This window comes from Crinia signifera, chromosome 2 (genome assembly GCF_055691185.1).
Source record: "Crinia signifera chromosome 2, ASM5569118v1, whole genome shotgun sequence".
NCBI lineage: Eukaryota > Metazoa > Chordata > Amphibia > Anura > Myobatrachidae > Crinia > Crinia signifera.
In genome coordinates this window covers 322,181,854-322,204,561 of record NC_139218.1, presented here as the reverse complement: position 1 = coordinate 322,204,561, position 22,708 = coordinate 322,181,854, and the positions used below count along the sequence as shown (strand labels likewise).

The 22,708-nt window shown below is 43.4% G+C and overlaps 1 protein-coding gene and 1 long non-coding RNA gene across 3 annotated transcripts in view; both read right to left on the bottom strand.

Moving 5' to 3' along the window:
- The window catches only part of LOC146057680 (uncharacterized), a 29,697-nt gene extending 28,029 nt beyond the window's left edge, over positions 1-1,668 (bottom strand). The window contains exon 1 of the long non-coding RNA XR_014469763.1: positions 750-1,668. This is a non-coding gene — a long non-coding RNA (uncharacterized LOC146057680). The remainder of the gene's footprint in view (positions 1-749) is intronic.
- Positions 1-22,708, bottom strand: part of GDF11 (growth differentiation factor 11) — a 312,820-nt gene that overhangs the window by 275,417 nt on the left and 14,695 nt on the right. The window lies entirely within an intron of this gene.

Below are 22,708 nucleotides of genomic sequence, written 5' to 3'. Positions count from 1 at the left end.
CCCGGGGGTGCCAGCAGGGGGCCGCGTATATTCACTATACCCGATCGTAACATCGGGTGCAGTGAATATATGAATATGTAATGAGCGGCTCGGCTCCGGCGCCCCCTGCTGGCTGCTGTGTAAAAAAGAAAAAAAAATATTTTTTTTAAAATTAAATATATATTCATGTGCTTACAGCACATGAATAAAAATAGCATGCCCCTCCTCAGAATAAAATTCCTGATTTTTTGACACCAAATGTAAAAAACAAAACACTTTATTTTAAAAGTTCACATTCCACTTCACCATAAAAAGATAGCGATTGCTACTCAGTGAATCATGGCGAAAAAAACCTTCAAATGTATTCGCCATGTGGTCATTGAATAGGGTGATTCACCGTTTTTGTCAAAAATTCGCCAAACAGCACAAATTCGCCATAAAAACATGGCGAATCAGGCTCATTGAATACCGCCCTAAGAGGTGACCTGAGACCTTTCTGAGAATGGCATTACTTTGCCTGTGACAGGTCAGTTTCTCCTCAGCAGCCTGGCTGTCAGGCTCCTGTGTAACATCTGAGGTGAAATATAAGTCTCTTTATTGGACCAGTGAGCTTACACTTACCTGCACGGTTTTAGTTCACATAGAAGTAGAATTAAAACTAGTTGCTCCCGATATGCTGGTCAATAATGGCAGATGTGTGTGGTATAAGGAACTGTACAGCTGACAGACATGCTCTGCTCCTTCCAGACTAGTGTTTATTAATCACTCACCTTATCGCTGGCAGTGGAGGGTTCTCTTTCAGTGCAGTTGTTTATCAGTAAGATGTCCCAGTTTCTTAACACTAAAGGACTCTGGTAACAGCTCTCAGCCTTAAGCTCTGGCCAGCCACCACAATACCTGGCTGAGGTAAGCCCTTTCAGCCCACGCAACTCTCCCCTCTCTCCGACCTCCATTACCTCAGAGCTCTCCTCATAAGACTCCCCAAACATTACTCACTCTGCCCCTCTCCTCAGAGACAGATCACACACTGCTCTGTATCACTCCGCCCCTCTCCTCAGAGACAGATCACATGCTGCTCTGTATCACTCCGCCCCTCTCCTCAGAGACAGATCACACACTGCTCTGTATCACTCCGCCCCTCTCCTCAGAGACAAATCACATACAGTACTGCTCTGTATCACTCCGCCCCTCTCCTCAGAGACAGATCACACACTGCTCTGTATCACTCCGCCCCTCTCCTCAGAGGCATATCACACAAACTGCTCTGTATCACCCTGCCCCTTTGTTATGATACCTGTGCACATTCAGAAATGTTAATTTACTTAGATATATTAGTGTTGGCCCATATAAAAATATATACTCAGAGGCAGTTACATTATTGGGGTATCATAATCACAGACTTTTGTCTGGTCCAATTTAATGCATGTGGAGAAACCAATGTCACATGACGTGACAATAAATACAATATATGTGACACAATTGGAGTGCGGTATTAGAACAGAAAGCAGGAAAGAGCAGACAAGAGACTTTGGTCTTGGTCTGCAGGAAGGTAAAATAAAACTATGGGGGTTATTCAGACCTGGGGCCAGATGCACTAAGCTTCAAAAGTGAAAAAATGTTGAGTGATAAACAGCCAGCCAATCATCTTCTACTTTCTATGTCACAGACTGTGTTTGAAAATATCAGACAGGAGCTGATTGGCTGGTTGTTTATCACTCTCCATTTTATCACTTTTGAAGCTTAGTGTATCTGGCCCCTGATCACTGGCTGCCATTTGTAGAACTCTGCGATCAGGTGGATATTGCAGCCCTGTGATTAGTTACAAATCAATTCGCAACTCACACACGATTGCATACCGCCCAACTGTCCCGTTTTTCGCGGGACCGTCCCGTTTTTTTTGGCCCGATCCCGCGTTCCTCCCGGGGCCGGCAGTGTCCTGCGGCAGGGGGGGGGTCAGGAAGTTGGGAGTCCCCCCATCCTAATGAATAGACACTGTCTATTCTGCATCACTGACGGGAAAAACAGGGGGGGTGATCTAATTGCGGCATAGCATAGGCCACTCCCCCTTTTGGGGGGTGCGTGGCTCCGCCGTGCGAGTGTCCCTACTTCACAGCAACAGAAGTTGGGAGGTATGCTGTTGTTTGATTTCCCCAATCTGTGCAGTCTGTTTGTAGCCCAGCACTTACTGGGCAGTGCAATAAAAACACTGAGCTGATCTGACATCATGCACACCCTCCCTGGAAACGCTTATTTATCCCATGTTGTAATGAAACAAGTCTCATGCTCCATGTATTTTTCAATGGACAGCAAAATCATATCAATAAGTGTATTGGAAAGAAATGTAAAGCAGCTCTGTATTTTGGCCTATTTATTATGCCCATGAGTCACAGCAGGTACCCCTTCTACACTGACTGAAAAACCCAGGTTACTGCTGGATAGACACGGGCTGGGCCTCAGTGGAAATGCTACAAAAAAATAAGTCGAGTCCACTGACCTGGCAATTCCAACCCAGGAAGCAAACAGGGTTAAACTCGGGTAGAACCTGTGTATTGCATCAGTGGATACAGACTCTACCTGGGTTATTTGACCCAGGTAATGCTGAAAGGAGGTGTTTATAGCATTTGGGGCACTGGCAAATGATGCAATCTGTCAGAGCCTCACAGAGACAACACATGGCACATGCAGCATCGCTGCACTGTCGCTGATGGAGTACAGATAGCTTGAAGTTCCCGCAGCCTGACCCACAGCCTCAACCACAGTCTGATCCTCAGCCTTATGCCCTGTACACATGGTGCGATTCTGACTAGCTTTCAATTACATTTTGACTATATAGTCAACATTGACATGAAATCGAATAGACATTGAATGGGTTTTAGCCGAATTCGATCCCAATGCGCGGCCTAGCGGCATCAAAATCTAATAGAAAAATAGACTGTGCAGGCAACACTATATAAGAAAAAGTCCATTGCATCGCAGACCATAAGGCATGCGATGGTATGCGATGTGATCGCAGCCGATGTTATACAATTTTAAATTGTATACCATCGAATTGTATGCCATTGTATGCCATTCTATCGCATATACAATGGTATGCGATTTAAAATTGTATAAGCACCCTAATGGGGGCTTACAATGTTAAATGCACGCCCACGCCACCTCCACTATGAACGTGAACACGAAGCGTGGCGAGCGCAGCAAACCCGCGAGGGGAGGCGATACGCGTCCTACGACCTTTTCATACCCCCACTATCCACGTCGGCGTGGAGTTGATTTTATATAGTGTGGCGAGCGCAGCAAGCCACCGAGCCCAAAGTGTGGCGAGCGGACGCGGAATACAAGTTATACGCGGCCCCTCGCGGGGCTCGCCACGCTTCGGGCTTGGTGGCTCACTGTGCTCGCCAAACTATATAAAATCAACTCCACACCGACGTGGATAGTGGGGGTATGAAAAGGTCGTAGGACGCGTACCTCCGCCCCTCGCGGGGTCGCTGCGCTCGCCACGCTTCGGGTTCACGTTCATAGTGGGGGTGGCGTGGGGGTGCATTTAACATTGTAAGCCCCCATTAGGGTGCTTATACAATTAAACATCGTGTTGGGGGCTTATACAATTTTAAATCGCATCACAGTGCATCGGGTGTATGCCGTGCGATGCGATTACATGTCATGTGACCAAATATCGTGGGCGCCGTGCTAGTACACAAGTACCGAAAAAGTAATAAAATCAAATGTGTACACTGAGCCGCACTGGGACGTGCAGCCGCACGAATCTCAGCAGCTTCTATAATCACAGTCTACCGAAGGACGTGGAGTGATCTCGCCACATCAGGACAACAGAAAGGGGTAAGCAGCAGATTAGCGGGATGCCACTTCCTGCTGTCATTGTGACTTCCTCAGCCTGTCAAGGAGAACTCCCCCATTCACCTCTTGGAACATTGTAACATTTATCCCCACGATTAAGTGACTATTACTTAATACTTTATCATACTGTACTTCAATGTTGTTTCCAATTGTAAAGCGCAACGGAATATGCTGCGATATATATATATATATATATATATATATATATATATATACAATCCAGCAGACCGGCACCCTCCTTCACTGATAACTGCCGCGGTGCTAGGAAACACAGTGTAATATAACGAATCCAACAACCTGCACCCACGGACTTGCTTCAGAAAAAACGACTCATACCAAACAGGCTCAAGTGGACAAGCTTTCGGGCTTTATTGCCCTTCGTCAGGTCAGCAGATGCTGCTGACCTGACGAAGGGCAATAAAGCCCGAAAGCTTGTCCACTTGAGCCTGTTTGGTATGAGTCGTTTTTTCTGAAGCAAGTCCGTGGGTGCAGGTTGTTGGATTCGTTTTATATATATATATATATATATATATATATATATATATATATATATATATGAAACTGTAAAAAAATAAATACTCTTGCCCAATTAAGACCACTGCGGTTACCAGGCAGGAACATAGATCCCAGTTGAGAGACCTATGGTCAATAGGGGGTCTCTAAAAGACACCCTAATACCCCTTAAGGGTCCACCTGAGTAATACTCACTTCCTGTGAATTTATCCAGGACACACTAGTTTTATCAATTAAGAAAATACCTTCTCTTATGCCCCTTTCCCACTGCAGCCTTAAAACGGTATTTTGAGGGCAAAATACCGTTTAAGGCTGCAGTGGGAAAGCGCCAGAGTTGAAATACCGTTTAAAGTTAAACGGTATTTCAACCCGTTTCCAAAGCAGAGTTTTACACGGTAATCTACCGTTTAAGAGGCAATGGGAATGCATCTTAAACGGTAGAGATGATGGCTGATTTTTTCAGCCATCATCTCCGTGTGTGTGTACGCTGCCGGGCTGAAAGATTAACCACTTTCAGCCCGGCGGTACGCCCCGCTGCCACCCCCCGCCCCCCCCTCCTGTTATACTCACTTGTCCACGCTGCCCCGCTGTGTCCGGCTGGCTGCTGCTGCGGCTGGATGCCGTTAGCGACGCTGGTCCGGCCACATGCCCCGCCTCCCTCCGTCCTGCTCCACACGGAGCAGCACTGGCCACCAATGTTTTATTTTGTAAGCCAGTAATATATAGATTGCTGGCACATGCCAGCAATCTATATATTTCTGGAACCACTGGGCACCAATGACAATCCTAAGCCAGTAATATATAGATTGCTGGCACATGCCAGCAATCTATATATTTCTGGAACCACTGGGCACCAATGACAATCATAAGCCAGTAATATATAGATTGCTGGCACATGCCAGCAATCTACATATTGCAGGCACCACTGGGCACCAATGATTTAGTTATTAGGCAGTAATATATACATAGCTGGCACTGGCCAGCAATGTATATATTACTGTCCACCATGGGTTAAATTGAGCCGACACATAGCACAAATGTCGACGGCAGCGGGATTTGTACGCACCACAGGCCCGTCCCTCACCTTTTATTATGTGAAAACAACTGTGGGTGTGCACCTTTTTATCCCTGAAAAGCCCATTAAAGTCACAGGCACTTATTTGTGCTGTAAAAACGTTTTGAAGAGCTAAAACGTTTTACCTGCAATGGGAATGGTACTTAAATGGCATTTAAAACTGTAATCTGCTGCAGTGGGAATGCTAAATACCGTTTAGGATTACCTGTAACTTAAAACGGGTCTGCAGTGGGAAAGCAGCATTAATCACAATGCCTATTATTATTATTATTATTATTATTATTATTATTATTATTATTATAACACTTTTGCTTAAATTCAACCAATAATATAAGCATTAGACACTCCTCTGCTGACATCTAGTATTAGTATCATTATCTCTATTTTTATTTGGTTTTCAATAAGAAGGTCAGCAGTAAGGCCCTTATTCTAGTTAACTTCTTCTGGCAAATTCCTTCTTAGATGGACAAAACCACGTGCACTGCAGGTGGGGTAGATGTTAGTTGTGCAGAGAGAGTTAGATTTGGGTGGGACATTGTCTTCTGCCCAACGAAGAATCCGAGACACTTCCAGCATCACCATCTTGCTGCGTGTGCCCCCTTGATGATTCAACTAGTTGACAAATATCCTTTGCCTTCAATTTCGGTAGAAACACCCGATGTAAGTAGGTATCCAGTACAACCCCCAAAAATTGAATTCGCTGAGAGGGGCACAGCTGAGACTTGTGCAGGTTCAGGATCCAGACGTGATTTTGCAAAAACTGAATAGCCTCTGAGAGGTCCTGTTGCAATCTTTCTGCAGACTCCGCCTTGAACAGAAGATCGTCCAAATAAGGAATAACCACTATTCCTTTTTGTCGGAGTACTGCTGTCATTTCCGCCATTATTTTTGTAAATACTCTTGGGACGGTGGCCAGCCCAAAGGGCGGTGACCAGCCCAAAGGGTAGTGCCTGAAACTGTAGGTGCAGATCCCCTATCGCAAATCGCAGTAGAGACTGATGATCTGCACAGATAGGAACGTGTAAATACGCATCCTGGATGTCCACAGACGCTAGGAATTCTCCTGGTTCTAGGCTCAGCAGAACCGGCCTCAGAGATTCCATCCTGAAATGATCCACCCATAAATGCAGATTTAACGACTTTAAATTCAGAATTGGTCTGAACGAGTTGTCTGGTTTGGGTACTAAGAATAGGATGGAGTAAAACCCCATCTTTCTTTCCTCTCGCGGTACCGGAATCGCCACGCCCTTTTGTAGGAGAGATTGCGCCGCCCCCAAAAGGGCTGTTCTGATGCAAGCCTCTTTGGGCAAAGGTGTAGGCAGAAACCTTCTTGGAGGAACTCCCTTCAGATTTATCCTGTAACCTTGGGATACCACATTAAGAACCCAAGGGTCCTGGCCTAATAAGGCCCAAGTGTCTCGGTATTGCAAGAGGCGACCCCCACCCTGAGTGCAGATTGGGGAATCTCCTGGATGTCATGCTGAAGGCTACTCCTCACCCTTTGAAGCCTGCTTTTTTGTAAAGGCCCCAAAACGGGATTTTGGAGCTTTCCCTCATCCCACCTGAAAACGTCCTCTACTAGATTGCCGAAAGGACGAGCGAAAGGCAGAAAACCTTGAATGCTGTTTTGCTGCCGGTGTGGGAAGAAAAGTACTTTTCCCACCCGTAGCCTGTTTAATAATGGCTTCTAACTCTGAACCAAACAATAAATCACCTTTAAAAGCCAACGCCTCTAAAGACTTTTGGACTCATTGTCTGCATCCCATGCCCTGAGCCACAATGATCTCCATGCATTCACAGAGACTGCTGACACCTTGGACGCCATAGTAATAGCCTCTTTACCAGCCTCTAAATTGTATTCTGCCGCCACTCTAAACTTTTCTCCTAGAGCAAAAACCTCTGAAGCAGGTTGCAACATACCATTTCCCCACACAATCATAGCTTTGGACACCCATGCTTTTGTCCACAGGGTCCTTGAACGCCACACCGCCCTGTACCAGCAGCACGGTAGCTTTTGATAACCTAGCTACTGGAGCGTCTACCAAGGGAACTTTTTCCCATAATTTTAAATGTTCCTCCGGCATGGGATATAGGTTTAAGAACCTTTTTGGCATTTGGAGTCTCTTATTGGGCGTTTTCCAAGCCCCTCCTAGCAGGTCCTGTAAACCCTCGGAGCCAGAGCATGTTAACCCCTATGGCAATGAGCATTTACCCCGGCAGAGCAGGTAACCCAATGGCAATGAGCATGCAACCCCTTTCATCAAACATGAAACCAATATGAAGACCCTGCCTTTATCAAATGCATCATGGAGGAAAAAAAATTTCACCAAAAAAAACAATAAATTTACTTACAATAAAAATATATTAATGTGGCGCTTGTAAAGAAATTAAATAATCAAGATCCTTCAAATAACAAATTAACTGACTTGTAGACACCAAAAAAAAATCAATAAAGTTTTTTACTTTTAGAAGTAGTAATTTCAGTTCACCTGAAAAACATGTCGAGAGCAAAACTGTGAACTGCACCGAAAATAGTGAACACAGTTTTTCATTTTAGCATTGAATACACTTTTGGTGAATTATGCTAAATTTCCCATAGAAAAACAGGGAATAGCGGCGACTAAAAAACGGCAAAGCGGCCGATGCTCGCTGTTCACTTTTGGCGAACAGGGAGCATTGAATACGGTGAACATAATGAGCATTGAATAAGGTGAACATCATTTTCAGCAAAATAATTCGCCATTTCGACAAAAATTAGCCCTGTTCGCCGAAAACACGGAGAATGAAGAGCATTGAATACTGCCCAATAAAAGCCATTTTCACCCCTTTTCAGTACTTTCTAAATGAAAGATCCTCATTAAAGGTAGGCTGTCAATAGGTTTTCTATTCAGCACTCAGTAAGATCTGAGGAGCACTTTTTTGTGGTGTTTTATTTGACATTTACCTTGCATACACAATTAAGGCAAATACTGTCTACCATTAATGATGACCAGTCTGGTCAGAGCCTGACACAATGGCCCTTATTCTGGTTTACTTGCAAAGGCAATGTCCTTCTCAAATGGACAAAAACATCTGCACTGCAGGGGGGTGGGCAGATGTAACATCTGCAGAGATTTATTTGTTTATGTGCAGGGAAAATACTGACTGCTTTATTTTTACACTGCAGTATACTGTAGATCTCACTTTGAATTAAACCCCCACCCAAATCTAATTCTGCACAAGTTACATCTGCCCCACCTACAGTGCACATGGTTTTGTCCATTTCAGAGGGAAGTTGCCATTGCGAGTGAACCAGAATAAGGGCAAAAGCCTGAACGATAAACATGAACAGCTTTCTGTGTACAATGAATGCCATACAATGGTAGATTCTTTTAGTCTGTGTATATTTCACAATTTTCCAGGCACAAACTACTAAGTATATGGCACAATCAGTTGTATATATCAATTACAGGATATATGTAATTATCTTTTCAGTATAGGTTCTACTTAAAATTCTGTGGTACGTTTGTTTACTTCGGTATCCGGACTAATCTAATATTGACTCTAGGTGAAAGTCATAAGGTCGACCACTATTGGTTGACAGTCAAAAGGTTGACAGGGTCCAAAGTACGACAGTCAAAAAGGTTGACAGGGTCCAAAGGTCGACAGGGTCCAAAGGTTGAAATGGTCAAAAGGTCGACATGGAAATGGACGACATGAAAAATGTCAATATGCGTTTCTTCCCAAAATTTCGAGCCGACATATGCTGACAGGTGGTATTTCATACCCTACCATCCACTATGGCGTGGAGAGAGAATATAATAGTGTGCCAAGGCGAGCCATGGGAGGGGACGTGGTACACTTAAGACAGTGTCCATGTTGATCTATGTCACCAAAAAAAAACATGAAAAACTCATGTTGACCTTTTCCATGTGGACTTTTTGGCGATCTTTTCACCATGTCGACCTTTTGGCTGTCGACTTTTGGACCCTGACGACCTTTTCACTGTCGACCTTTGGACCCTGTCCTGACCTAGACACTGTAGATCTAATATACCATAACCCCTTAAATCAGCACAGTAACCTAATTTGAAGGGGCTAAAAAGTTCCCTGCAGCAGGCAATGAAAAAAAAGTTCTTCAAAATGGCGTGTTACAAACAAATGAAGAAAATAAAATACAAGCAGACTATGCTAATATCACAATGCTGTGTGGGCGGGCACAGATAAACGCCGTCATTGTGTGCTGCTAAGTCTCTGTCCAGCTCTCTGTTACCAGGGAAATAAGTACTCTACCCAGCACCTTACCAGGGACCTTGCTGCTATGTTTGCATGTAAAATATAAATTGATTTACAGTCAATTTATAACAATTATTACATAGCTTAGCATCAAGGTCGGCAACAGAAATCTTGGGGCCCCATAAATTGATATTTTTGGGGGGCCCCCACCCCCTGCAGTCAGCCGCCCAGCACTCGATTGCTGTGGGCAGCTGACACATAACCACCCCACCCCCCCAACAAGAATATTTGCACTGCAGACTCGGGAGGGTAAGCTTCCTGGGGATGCCTGTTTAAACCTGCAGCTCCCGGACGCCGCGCACTTACACACACTGACATGAGCCTGTGCTGCTGCGGCGCTCATGTCAGTGTGTGTAAGCCGCGGCCGGAAGCTGCGTGTTCTGACAGGCATCCCCAGGAAGCTTCCCCTCCCGAGTCTGCAGCGCCGCGGACGCAAATATTCTTGTTGGGGGGGGGTGGTTTATGTGTCAGCCGCCCACAGCAATCGAGTACCGGGTGGCTGACTGCAGGGATGAGTGTCTAATTCTGGGGCCCCTCCGATGGTCGGCCTGGGTCAGTTGTCCCCTTTGACCCCCCCTGTCGCTGGGCCTGCTTAGCATAGTGGTATTGTGCAAATTTTATTGGAAGCACATTGGCAAGAAGGGAAAAAATAGGATTTTTCTCGTAGTCCATATGGGATACTGGGTTCACTACTATGGGGATAGAGTTCCTACGCAGGAGAGACAGGCACATTAAAGCTTTCAGTGTGGGTGCACTGGCTCCTCCCCTCTATCTCCCTCCACTGGTCAGTTAATTAAAAACTGTGCCGAAGGAGAGCAATGTGAGGAAGTATGTGAACAAATAAAGTGGTGAGATTCATACCAGCTCACCCAAACCAAACATAAAAAATAAGAAAAGAGGTGAATCATAACAACTTCTGATGTCACCAATAACTGTTGAAGAAAGTCATAATAGACAACAAGGCAACAAGCCTTAACATTGTAAGGAAAGGTGTCTTACAGCAGGAATGCCACACAGAGGCGGGCTCCCAGTATCCCATATGGACTACGAGAAAAGGGTTTACCGGTAGGTTCCCAAAATCCTATTTTCTCTACCGTCCAATGTGATACTGGGTTCACTACTATGGGGAGGTCCCAAAGCTACCAGAACCGGCGGGTATGTGCGGTGTCTGCTGTAGAACCACTTGTCCGAACTGGGAATCCTCCCTGGCCAGGGTGTCAAATCTGTAAAATCCTACAAATGTGTGATGACCCGACCAACTTGTGGCCCTGCAAAGCTGCAGGGCCGAGACCCCACGGGCAGCCACCCAAGAAGTCCCTACTGATCTGGTTGAATGAGCCTTCAACGATGGTGGAAGGGATAAACCAGCCTTTGCATATGCCTGTTGGATCGTGCAGCGTATCCAGCGTGCTATGGTCCGCTTAGAAGCAGGAGAGCTCTTCTGTGCGTCGTAAAGCACTAAGAGACTATCCATCTTTCAGATTCTAGCCGTGCGCTTAACATACACTTGAAGGGACCACAATAGGTTGGTTGAGGTGGAATGCCGACACAACCTTCGGTAGGAATTGTGGTCTCGTCCTGAGTTCTGCCCGATCCTCATGAAACACCAGGTAAGGGCTCTTACATGACAATGCCCCAAGCTCAGATACCCGAATGGCCGAAGCTAAGGCCAGCAGGACAACAGTCTTCCATGTCAGATGTTTTAAATCAGACTCCTCCAATGCATCAAACCAAGAGGACTGCAGATAGGTTAGAACCACGTCCAAGTTCCAAGGCGCAGTGGGCGGTACAAAAGGGGGCTGAATCCTCAGGACCCCTTGTAGAAAAGTCTGTACCTCAGACGGCCGGCAGCTTCTTTTGAAAGAAGACTGACAGAGCCGAGATCTGGACCTTTAAGGAACCCAAACGGAGTCCCAGCTCCAAACCAGCCTGAAGAAATCTCAACAAACTGTTCAGATGAAACACCGCTGGTGGTAAACTTTTCTGCTCACACCAGGCCACGTATTTTCGCCATATGAGATGGTAGTGGGAAGCTGTAACAGGCTTTCTGGCTTTAGTCATGGTGGCAATGACTGAAGGATGTAGTCCCTTATGGCCTAAGATCTGCCGCTCAACCTCCAGGCCGTTAAACGCAGCCGCAGTAAGTCCTGATAGACGAACGGTCCTTGGAGGAGGAGGTCTTTCCTTAGAGGTAGACACCACGGGTCTTCCACTTGCATGGCCTGAATGTCCCCGTACCAGGCCCTTCGAGGCCAATCTGGTGCCACCAGAATGGCCTCTGCTCTTTGATGCTGAATCCACTTTAGCACCCGCGCCAGCAATGGGAGCCGTGGAAACAGGTACACCAGCCGGCAATCCCAGGACCAAGTCAGGGCATCCACAGCTACCGCCCCTGGATCCCTGGTCCGTGCACAATATCTGTCCACCTTGTGATTCAGCCTCGAGGCCATGAGGTCGATCTGAGGGAGCCCCCACAGATCCACGATGGCACTGAACACTTGTGGGTGTAACCCCCACTCCCCGGGGTGGAGGTTGTGACGACTTAGGAAGTCCGCCTCCCAGTTGTCGACTCCCGGTATGAAGATAGTCGACAGGGCCATCACATGGTGCTCCGCCCAGGAGAAGATCTTGTTCGTCTCTCTCCTGCAGGGCATGCTCTTCGTCCCTCCTTGGCGGTTGATATACGCAACCGTGATTGCAACTAAAATAAAACTGAAGAAAACTCCTCTGGAGCATCCAGAAGCACTGCCTCTCCTGAGGCACATTTTTCTAAACTGACTAGTGGAGGGAGATAGAGGGGAGGAGCCAGTGCACCCACACTGAAAGCTTTAATGTGCTTGTCTCTCCTGCAGAGGAACTCTATTCCCATAGTAATGAACCCAGTATCCCTTTGGACGGTAGAGAAATATGTGGTAGTAAGGTGCGCTTGCTAACAGCAGCTGGTGTGGGGATAGTCAGTCCCCAAAGAATAAACCAAGTAAACAAAAACGTAACCAGCGCTGGCTTGTTTCTCAAATAATTCAATAGATGACGGTTTCTTAGCAATATGAAGATTTAATAAAAATGAAACATATATATTAAAAATAAACACATACATACAAAAATATGTAGGATGGACACATTCTAAATTAAGTAAAAAATGTTTTTGGGGTGATGACCCTTTTAGGCACTTTTAGACTCTTATATCCAGGATGATAAAAGACTGGAGGGGATGTCTCTATTTAGAGCAGCAATATATTACCAGGTGGCCGGTTCCAGATGCATAATGAGCAAGCTCCTGAGGAAGCTGGGAGACCTTTCCCAGAGAAACACGTAGAGCTTCTCAGAACTCTAATACCCTGACACTGCCAATCCTGAGGATTACAAATTTCTTTCCACTAAACACTGGATTCGGGACTAGCATTCTCTACCTGGTCATCTTTCACAGCTCAAAGATTGGACCAGCACCGATCACTACAATTCCACCCAGGTATACCGGACAAGCTACCAGAACTACTCATTCACCATCTCATTATGCATCTGGAACCGGCCACCTGGTAATATATTGCTGCTCTAAATAGAGACATCCCCTCCAGTCTTTTATCATCCTGGATATAGGAGTCTAAAAGTGTCTTAAAGGGTCATCACCCCCCCCCCCCCCCCCCCCCCAAAAAATCTTAATTTTTAATGTGTCCATCCTACATATTTTTATATGTATGTGTTTATTTTTAATATATGTGTTTCATTTTTATTAAATCTTCATATTGCTAAGAAACGGTCATCTATTGAAATATTTGCTAAACAAGCCAGCTCTGGTTACGTTTTTGTTTACATTGGCAAGAAGGTTGGATGTATGTTGTATTGTAGGGGCTTCAACAACTTAGTAGCCCGGAGCCTAAATAAACCTTACTGCGACCTTGCTGGAAAGTATGCTTTGGTAACATTATAAAATACAGCAGAGGTCAGAACCCCCTTGCAAGTGTGCCAGACATGGCACATGGAACATCTTTAAGCTGTATGCCAAAGGTTCCGAAAGTTTACCTGCGAAGATCAACGTGTAGGTTCTAGATTAAGATTTAATATTTTAAAATGAAAGAGAAATTTGTTTATTCAGTTACTAATAGCAAATAAATCTAAAAGCAAAATAATTAAATATAAGATCAGTTGGCATCTTTATCTTGTCGTTGCCACCAACCCTTCTATCTTGCCACTCTCACTACTCCCATTTTGAAGCTGTGTGATTTAAACTACATAAATATATTTATAAATATTATATATACAATACTGTGCAAAAGTTTTAAGGTGCCCACACACGGTGCGATTATCATGTGCAGTTAGAAAATTTTAGATCAAATTGCATCTAGTTCAAATCACACTGTTTTTTTTGCCTTGTGATGTGATGCACAGTATGCGCAGGCAGGTATTTTTTTAACTAGATCACACCTACCCTGTAATTGACTATTCTAGTGTAGTCAAAAATTAGGTGCAGTTCAAATCTCATGTAGTGCAAATCGCCTCCAGTGTACAGTTCTATTTGTATATCACAAACTGTATGGCTCAAATCACACACAGCACACATCTCAATTTAGGCAGTTGTGGAACAAAGTTAATTGGTTTCCAAAAGCAAACTCCTTCTTTATTGGACAAAACCATGTGCACTGCAGTTGGGGCTGATGTAACATGTGCAGAGAGAGAGAGAGTTACATTTGGTTTCTGTGCAGGGTACTGGCTGCTTTATTTTTACACTGCAAATTAGATTTCAGTTTGAACAAACGCCACCCAAATGTAATTCTCTCTGCACATGTTACATCTGCCCCACCTGCAGTGCACATGGTTTTGTCCAGTAAAGGAGTTTGCTTGTGCAAACCAACCTGCATCACCCCAACATGTTGTAAAGTAAGAATGCTTTCCAAAAAAGAAGTGTTAATAGTTGATTTTTATCAATCAACAAAATGCAAAGGGCATGGGTCTGACCACCCTTTGGCTTCAAAACAGTATCAATTCTTCTAGGTACACTTGCCCAAAGTCAGGGAGTTTGTAGGATTATAGTCAGGTGTTTGATTATCCAATCATACCAAACAGGAAATAATGATCAGCATTTTAATATGTAGGTTGAAACTCAGTCTCTAACTGAAACAGAAACAGCTGTGAATGAGGGTTAAAACTGGGTGAGGAACAGCCAAACTCTGCTACAGAGGTTGAGGAAGATTTCACAGGTCATACACCATCAGCACGATCTCTCCCAAGCATAGATTTCAAGCAGGCTGGAGCTTCATTACTTGCTTTTCAAGCTTTTTGAGTCCCAAAGAAATGGGCAAAGTTGAGGACCATAGATGCAATGGTTGGCCAAGGAAACTTAGTGCATAAGATGCAAGACTTACTTGCTTACTTCCCTTCAAAATCAAAAGTTGTCCAGCAGTGCCATCAGCTCATAACTGGAAGAAACCAGAGAGACCTAGGTACAATGCCATACCTTTGACTCAAACGACTCAACCATGCATACAAATACAGAAACTGGGGTGCAAAAATATCTGGCTGTAACAGAAAGCCGTTCACTTGGTGAACGGCTAAAGAGCAGTACAATAATGAGTGTCTGCAGGCAATAGTGGAGCATGGTGGAGGTTCCTTGCAAGTTAGCAAGTTTGGGTCTACATACCAGCAAATGGAGTTGGGGATTTTATCAGGAGTAATGGTGTCCACAATGCTAAGAAATAGAGACAGGTACCTATCTATTATGCAATACCATTAAGGAGGCATCTGATTGGCTCCACATTTATTCTGCAGCAGGAAAATGCCCCAAACATACAGCCAATGTCATTAAGATCTTCAGTGTAAAAAAGAGCAAGGAGTCCTGGACCTGTTGATACAGCCTCTACAAAGCCCTGATCTCAACATCATCAATTTTGTCTGGGATTGCACAAAGAAACAGGAGGATTTGAGTAAGCCTAAATCCACCAAAGATTTGTGGTTAATCTCCAAGATGTTTGGAACAAACTCCTTGCCGAATTCCTTCAAGAGCTGTGTGCAAATGTACCTAGAATTGATGCTGTTTTATTGGCAAAGGGTGTTCACACAAAATATTGATGTTTGTCAATGCACTCACAGTTATTTTCCAATGCTGGTGTGTTGCTATAGCAGTCCTTTTGAAGACCAAACTTTTGCTGAGATCCTGAGATGCTGGTGCAGCAGCAGCATCCAGGAGTTTTTTGCACGCTTTTTTTGTTAGTGTCAATGCAGATGAGCACGTGGACCCCTAATATGTGTACCGCGCAACCTCACTTAACTCGCCATTGCCCGGACCTCTGTGAGCTGCTGACAAGTACCAGGGGAGGGGGGGGACGGTCTCTGCTGCAGCTCCTGAGATGCTGGTGCACACATTTTTGCACACTTTTTTACAGTATTCACTCCATAAGATGCACACACTTTTCCCCCCACTTTTTTTTTGAAGAAAAAGTGCGTCTTATGGTGCGAGATATACGATAACTAAAAACCTTTTCCTGTGTCAACCTTAGCCATGTCAGACTTTTGCTTGTGTCAACCTTTTCACTTTTCAACCTTTTCACTATGCTGACCATATGCATGTCAACCTACCATCCGGATTCAAAACAATATTTAAAAATAAAGACATAGTTTACACAGTTTCCAATGGGAGTAGCACTGCATTAACACCTCAATTGGTGTTATGATAACTTGTGGACCCACAGGCCCAGGTAAACCAAATGCAGTCTCAGATCATCAGATGCATATGGGAAGGTAGCTGTATGTTTCCAGACACTTTTCAGATAATCCCAGGTCTCGCCTATACAGAGGAGGCCTCCCTGTAAGAGTATCTCCACTGCCACGTACCACCATGGCATTACCTCACGGTTAGGTCTAAATTGTAGTGGGCTAAAGGACCTCAGGGAGGAGAGGGAGTAGAAAAAGGAGGAGCAAGGTCAGAAGGAGGGTCCCAAACAGACCCTCGCCACGCTTCGGGCACGGTGGCTCGCTGCGCTCGCCACCTGGTTACTAAAGGCAACCAGTGGTGGCATGGATAGAGAAGGAGCAAGCCCCCCGACCTTGCTCCTCCCCCTGGGTGTGGAAGGTCCTTTAGCCCACTACAATTTAGCATCTACCATTTCTTCACTGCTCCAGTGCAGAAACTTGAAGCCCCTTCTGTATCAAGTCAAAAATGTAGCCTAACGATGTGTATGAACTCACATACAACTAAGCACCTTCTTCCTAACCAGGAACCAGAAAAGTAAAAGCCCTTGCTCTTATTAGTATACAGTATGTACAGACTTTGATATGGCTTTATATTCATCATCATCATCAATTCTTAACAATCATAATATATTTTCTTTAATTATGCAGAAGCCACTAGTATACTCTAGAGCAGCGGTTCTCAAACTGTGGGTCCTGACCCCAAAGTGGATCCTGACCTTCTCAGCATGGGGTCGCGACTCCATTTTGCTGACCATCAGGCTAATGACTTTTCTCATCTCAGTCAGTGATTGAAGGAGTCTGAAATATCTGTTGAATTGTCTGTTACTTCAGGCTCCTCCTATCATTTTGTGCCTCCACAATGCTGCCATGGATGTGCTGTCTGCTGCCTGCACATGTGATGTGATGACCTTCTGCAGTAACTTGCTGGGGTCCCGCAATTATATTTATTTATTTGTCAGAGCAAAATAGTTTGAGGACCCCTGCTCTAGAGAATTATGTCTTTCCTGCTTCTAAATGGTTATAATGGTTTTACATAAGACGTGAATCATTTTCCAGTCCATATCTTTTGCAAGAGTACAGATAGCATAGTCCGGTGACACAGATGCCTACAACTCTTCAAATGGGATAATATACACATTTATTTATGTGTAAGCAATGCAGGAGCAATTACAGCTGACTTACATCAGTCCCTATATTATTAGTTTTTAGAAATGTTCTCCTTTGCCCAACATTCCTAGCACCAAGTCTGACCGGAAGTAAGTAGTTTCTCATGAGCTTTCTTTTTCGAAGACATCTTATATTGTAGCCTCCACAGAAACTACTGTACTAGATACTGCAGTAGTCACAGTGAAATTTACACTTCTATATATATTATAAAAGGATATATTGCTAAGGTCCACTAGTTCAAGACTCATACGACTCATTTATAAACGCAAGACTCATAAGAATCATTTATAAACAAATAGTAATAAACACAAATAACATATAATAAAAAACATTTTTTTAAAGCTGGCGTCCCAGCAATTTAAAAAGGAAGCAATGTCCATTAGTATGTACCATATTATATATTAGCCTCCACAGATACTGCATTAAATCCACACTGTTTGGCTACAAGGTGACATGGAATAAAGAGTTTGCAAATGCCCACACAGGCAATTCACTATATTCATTCGAGAAAGGGTGGCCAAAATGGTCCTCAAGATCCATCAACATTTTATATTTTCCTGTGGATCTGTACAATGTGTCGGTTAGGAATGAATGTAGCATATTTGATGTGACAGGTTAGTAATGACTACATCTGTACACCAGCTAGGTGGTTTGGAAAATGTGAATGTGGTATATCTCGAGGACAAGTTTTGTCAGCCCAGAATTAATCATAAATGTTGATGTGAAACACAGGATAACAATAGAGCTCCTGGTCTAGTTCAACCATGTAAATAGCAAGGTGAGGCATATTGGTAAACTGAATGTCACCCCAAAGAAAGTAGAAGGGTTACTCGTTATTACAGCCCCCCATACAACTTTGAAAGAAAGGAAGCATTACTCAGGGATGTGTATTTACCTATTTTATTATATTTTGAGCATAGTTGGGATAACTTTAATCGTTTAACTTTGTGAAGGATTCTCTGCATAGGCATTGCTCTCAGATTTGCAGATCTGAGGCCGCTGAACTATGTGGACATATACCTCTGTAGGAACCACTTTTGAAGTTATTTGACAACAATACCATATAGAAAAATAAGCATGTACTCCTATTTCAATAAATGAACAACACTTTTTTCTAATGGAATTTTACTCTAGTTGGCAGGAGCATGTTAGTTGCACCAGAGGATATTGTCTTTTTCTTACTGACCTCAAGTATTTTGATTAACATTTTTCACCTCTATCCATAGGTGCCGATTTATGTTTTTGCTGGTGGGTGCTCAAGCCAAAAATATAGGGGAGTGGCTTCATGGGAAAGGGGCGTGGCCACAACATATAACTGATTTATATTACACAGCAAGCACAGTTGTCTCCAATATTCAAATTATAGCAACAGTGCCAAATACATAAATGCCCACACAGTACCTGTGCCAGCGACGAGGGATGTGGAGAGCAGTGGGACACGGGCGGGTGGGCCGCTGCTGAGCAGGTGGGTGCTCATCAATTTCCGTGGGTGCTCGGGCCCTCAAGCACCCACAGAATCGGCACCTATGCCTCTATCAATTTTTAAGAAATAGAACTGGCTTATTTCTTATTAACACTCACTTACACCTTTCACTAGTGTGCTGCCCTTGGATAGCCTGCTCTCAACAGCTTGGCAAAGTTCCATGCCCCAGACTTAAGCATAGTATTAGGGGCCGAGAAAAGTGAAAACACAAAACATGAACCAGTCACCGCACAAATCAAACAGTCAGCTGCTGTTATTAATAACTGCTCTTCACCATTTATCTTAGTTGCATCTTCTTGCTCTTGGGGTTCTAGAGAAGGCTTTTCCCGTGGTAGGACAACATGGAGTAGTTTTCTACCTGGTATTTTTCTTTACTGCCATGCTTGCCACTGAAAATAGAGCCAGGTTACTTGTTTTCCATATTTGGTTGCAACTGATGTCACTAAGGAAACAGTGGGGATCATCACATGGAGAATATAGATGGCAACAGCAATGACAGTTCAAAGCAAGGACAATGGGGGGGGGGGGAAGGAATTACATACACAGTAGAGGTTTTTTTGTTTTAAATAAATACTCCAACAAACCCTTATTCAGCACTTTATTCTGGTATTCTCTCATTTCTTCATCTTTTCCATGTTATCCAAAAGATCAAATACAATTAAAAAAAAACACACACAATTATGAATGACAAAATTCTGTCAGCAGATAACCCACCTACAATAGGGGGAGTTTGTTCTGCATGGCTAAAATAGGAGAATGCTGATTTTACTGGGTACAAAATGATTGGATTTTAGCAGCTAGACCCAATGTGGAGTCTTAGTGAACTTCATTGTGTCAATCAATTTTCTGCAAGGAGCAGGTCAGAGTCAGAGTTCAGAGTTATTTCTTTCCATCCTACGTATTAACTTGGCAAATAGGAAGCAAAAAGATCATTCCTTTGAAATTAGAAGTGTAAAAAAGTGAAAAACTAATCAATGAGAGAGCATTTAAAAATAAAGATATTGTAACATAGTGTTCCCGCTAAGTTCGTATTGCAGGGTACCAAGCCCTGCCCGGTTTCTAAACTACTGAATGCGCCCTGCCCGATTTCAAAACTACTGAATGCGCCCTGCCCTTTTGTCTGCGCCCTTCCACTCTGCCCCCTTCCACTCTGCCCCCCAGCTGTTGAACTCTCAGGTGTTGACAGGAAAAATCTAAAGTAAATGCACCTTTGGAGTTTAACACTTGGGGAAATTCATAGATTTGATCTCTTGGGTTAGCACGACTTACTTGTGGGTTTAATAAGCACAGGAAATACCCCTAAAAGCAGCAGTGATCAATAAGTTGATGATGATGACTGGTTTCTAAAGTTTGCAGCTGCATTTTGATATGCTTAAAACATAACTTGATGCATTTTAAATGTATCTGCAACTTAAAATATATGCAACCCAATATTAATGCCTTAAGCTATGTATAAACGACACGATATGTCTAGCAATCATGATACCTAAGACCGATCTGCAGGACTATCCCAATCTGTCTATTACACACATATCGTTCATTGTATCGGTTCATCTGATTTGCTGCATGTCAAATAGAACAATGCAATGGGCTATGAAACATGATCACATCATTAGAAGGTCCGTCGGAAGGGACATCAGATGATCTTTGGAAGTGCCATTGGAATATCGGTGCATCACTTAGGTGTGTAATTAGTTTACGTTGTTCCAGTCTGATTAAAGCTCATGCTGATTGACAGTACTCGGCCACAGCATATTAGTAACATTTTGCTTCCTCTCAGCTTACAAGTGGCAAACTATGGCAGTGAAGGCAGCACTTCCAGATATTATGCTGTTCAGTATAACAGACAGGTGATAAGCATGCTATTTGTTGAAGTCTTTAAGCCCCTCCACAGTAAATGGTGAATGCAGGATTTATAGACATATGAGAAATGTGAAACAGATAACTGTGGTGCTCAGAGCAAGTGCAAGCATGGCGAGACAGAATGACGTAAAAAACAAACAAAAAAAACCCAGCATGGGCTGGAGTGTCAGTGTCAGACTAGAGAATGAAAGACCCACTGGAGGTTTGTGATCGAGCCCATTACAACAGTGTAAAACAGAGCGTGATTAAGGGTTCTAGCCAACTTAGGCCAATATACTATTGTGCTCCACATCACCACCACCAACACCAGCAATCTTTAGGTTCTGAATCAAAGCAATGGAAGCCACTTTAGGTTTTATATATATATATATATATATATATATATATATATATATATATATATATATATAACCCAATAGTGGTATGGCGCCTATAATTTATATACACAGTCCAAATATAATGATCCAATTTTTCAATGAAGCAGATGGTGAAGTTCATCCAATATTTGTTTATTTGGTCCTTCAAAGAGTTGTCACAGGTTATACAGCAATAAGAAAACGACCCAACGCGTTTCATATAGACTGACTTCATCAGGGGAACAGTATTTAAATCTTTCAACAAAGATAGATTCTCATAGTGCTCTTGGTAAAGCCATACGAATTAATTTCCTTTGATGGAAAAAAGGGAAATATTTTCCTAACCCTAACTTCCACAAAAATTCTCTATAATGAATTTTTGATGGATGTGTTTATATAAATAAATATGTAAAATCAAAGGCATTTTGGATATATCACACCATTCCCTGTAGTGCTAATACCTATACCAATGATAAAAGCAGATATCTCCTAATCCAGGAATAGTAACTGCAAATTTGGGCCTCTCAAGAGAGCCTCTATCTGCTACAGGGAAAACTATAACTATATATTACAGCAAGCACTCCATACCCATCATATAATACCCAAAGAATCCTAGTAACCACCATACAATACACAGAGCATCTTTATACAATACACTGACAGCCTACTGCCATACAAATACAGGCACCATCATAGGGACCACCATACAGTATATGTACCTGTACTATCTGTGTTATTTATAATAACAATGTATATACTGAAAAAGTACTGCCTGATTTCTCTACCTGCAATGCTATGGCTGCTTTTTGGGGTTCATGAGTCTTGTAGGATTACTACTGTAGCTAACGCTCATTAAGTTGCTGTTCCTTATTTGACATTGAGGGCCTGTCACACTAAGGGCCTGTCCGATGCAGGAGCAGTGGTTGACAAGGTGTCCACTGTCTTACTGCTGTTGCTTCTTTTCACCCAGCTATAACAGTGAGCAAGGTTATCACACACCAGGGGGAAGGAACGGAGGTCAGGTGCAGGAGCAGACGTCAGGGGGTGCCAGCCACGAAAACAAGCTCTATATTAGATTAGGGTGCTTTGGATCTACTGCAGCACTTGCTCTGCCCTTGATATTCTGTTGTCTACATAGGTGACAGCTACTCTTTGTAACAAAGAGATTCATTTAGAATATGTGATGAACACTTACTAATAGAACATAACTTCCAATGTCAATTTACTTGACAAATCAGTTCTCATATCATTTTGAAAGCAGTTAATTTGCAGAATATTTTTACATTCTGAAGCATAGAAATATATTCCAATAGGAAAACCGATGGTTCTTATGATACTGTGATGTCATATAAGAACATTACTCAAGAGTTATCCTTGAAACTTGTTACTATGCCTACAAAAAGGTTCTATGCATTGTATTGAATCATTGAGTTGACATACTGTAGATTTACTAATG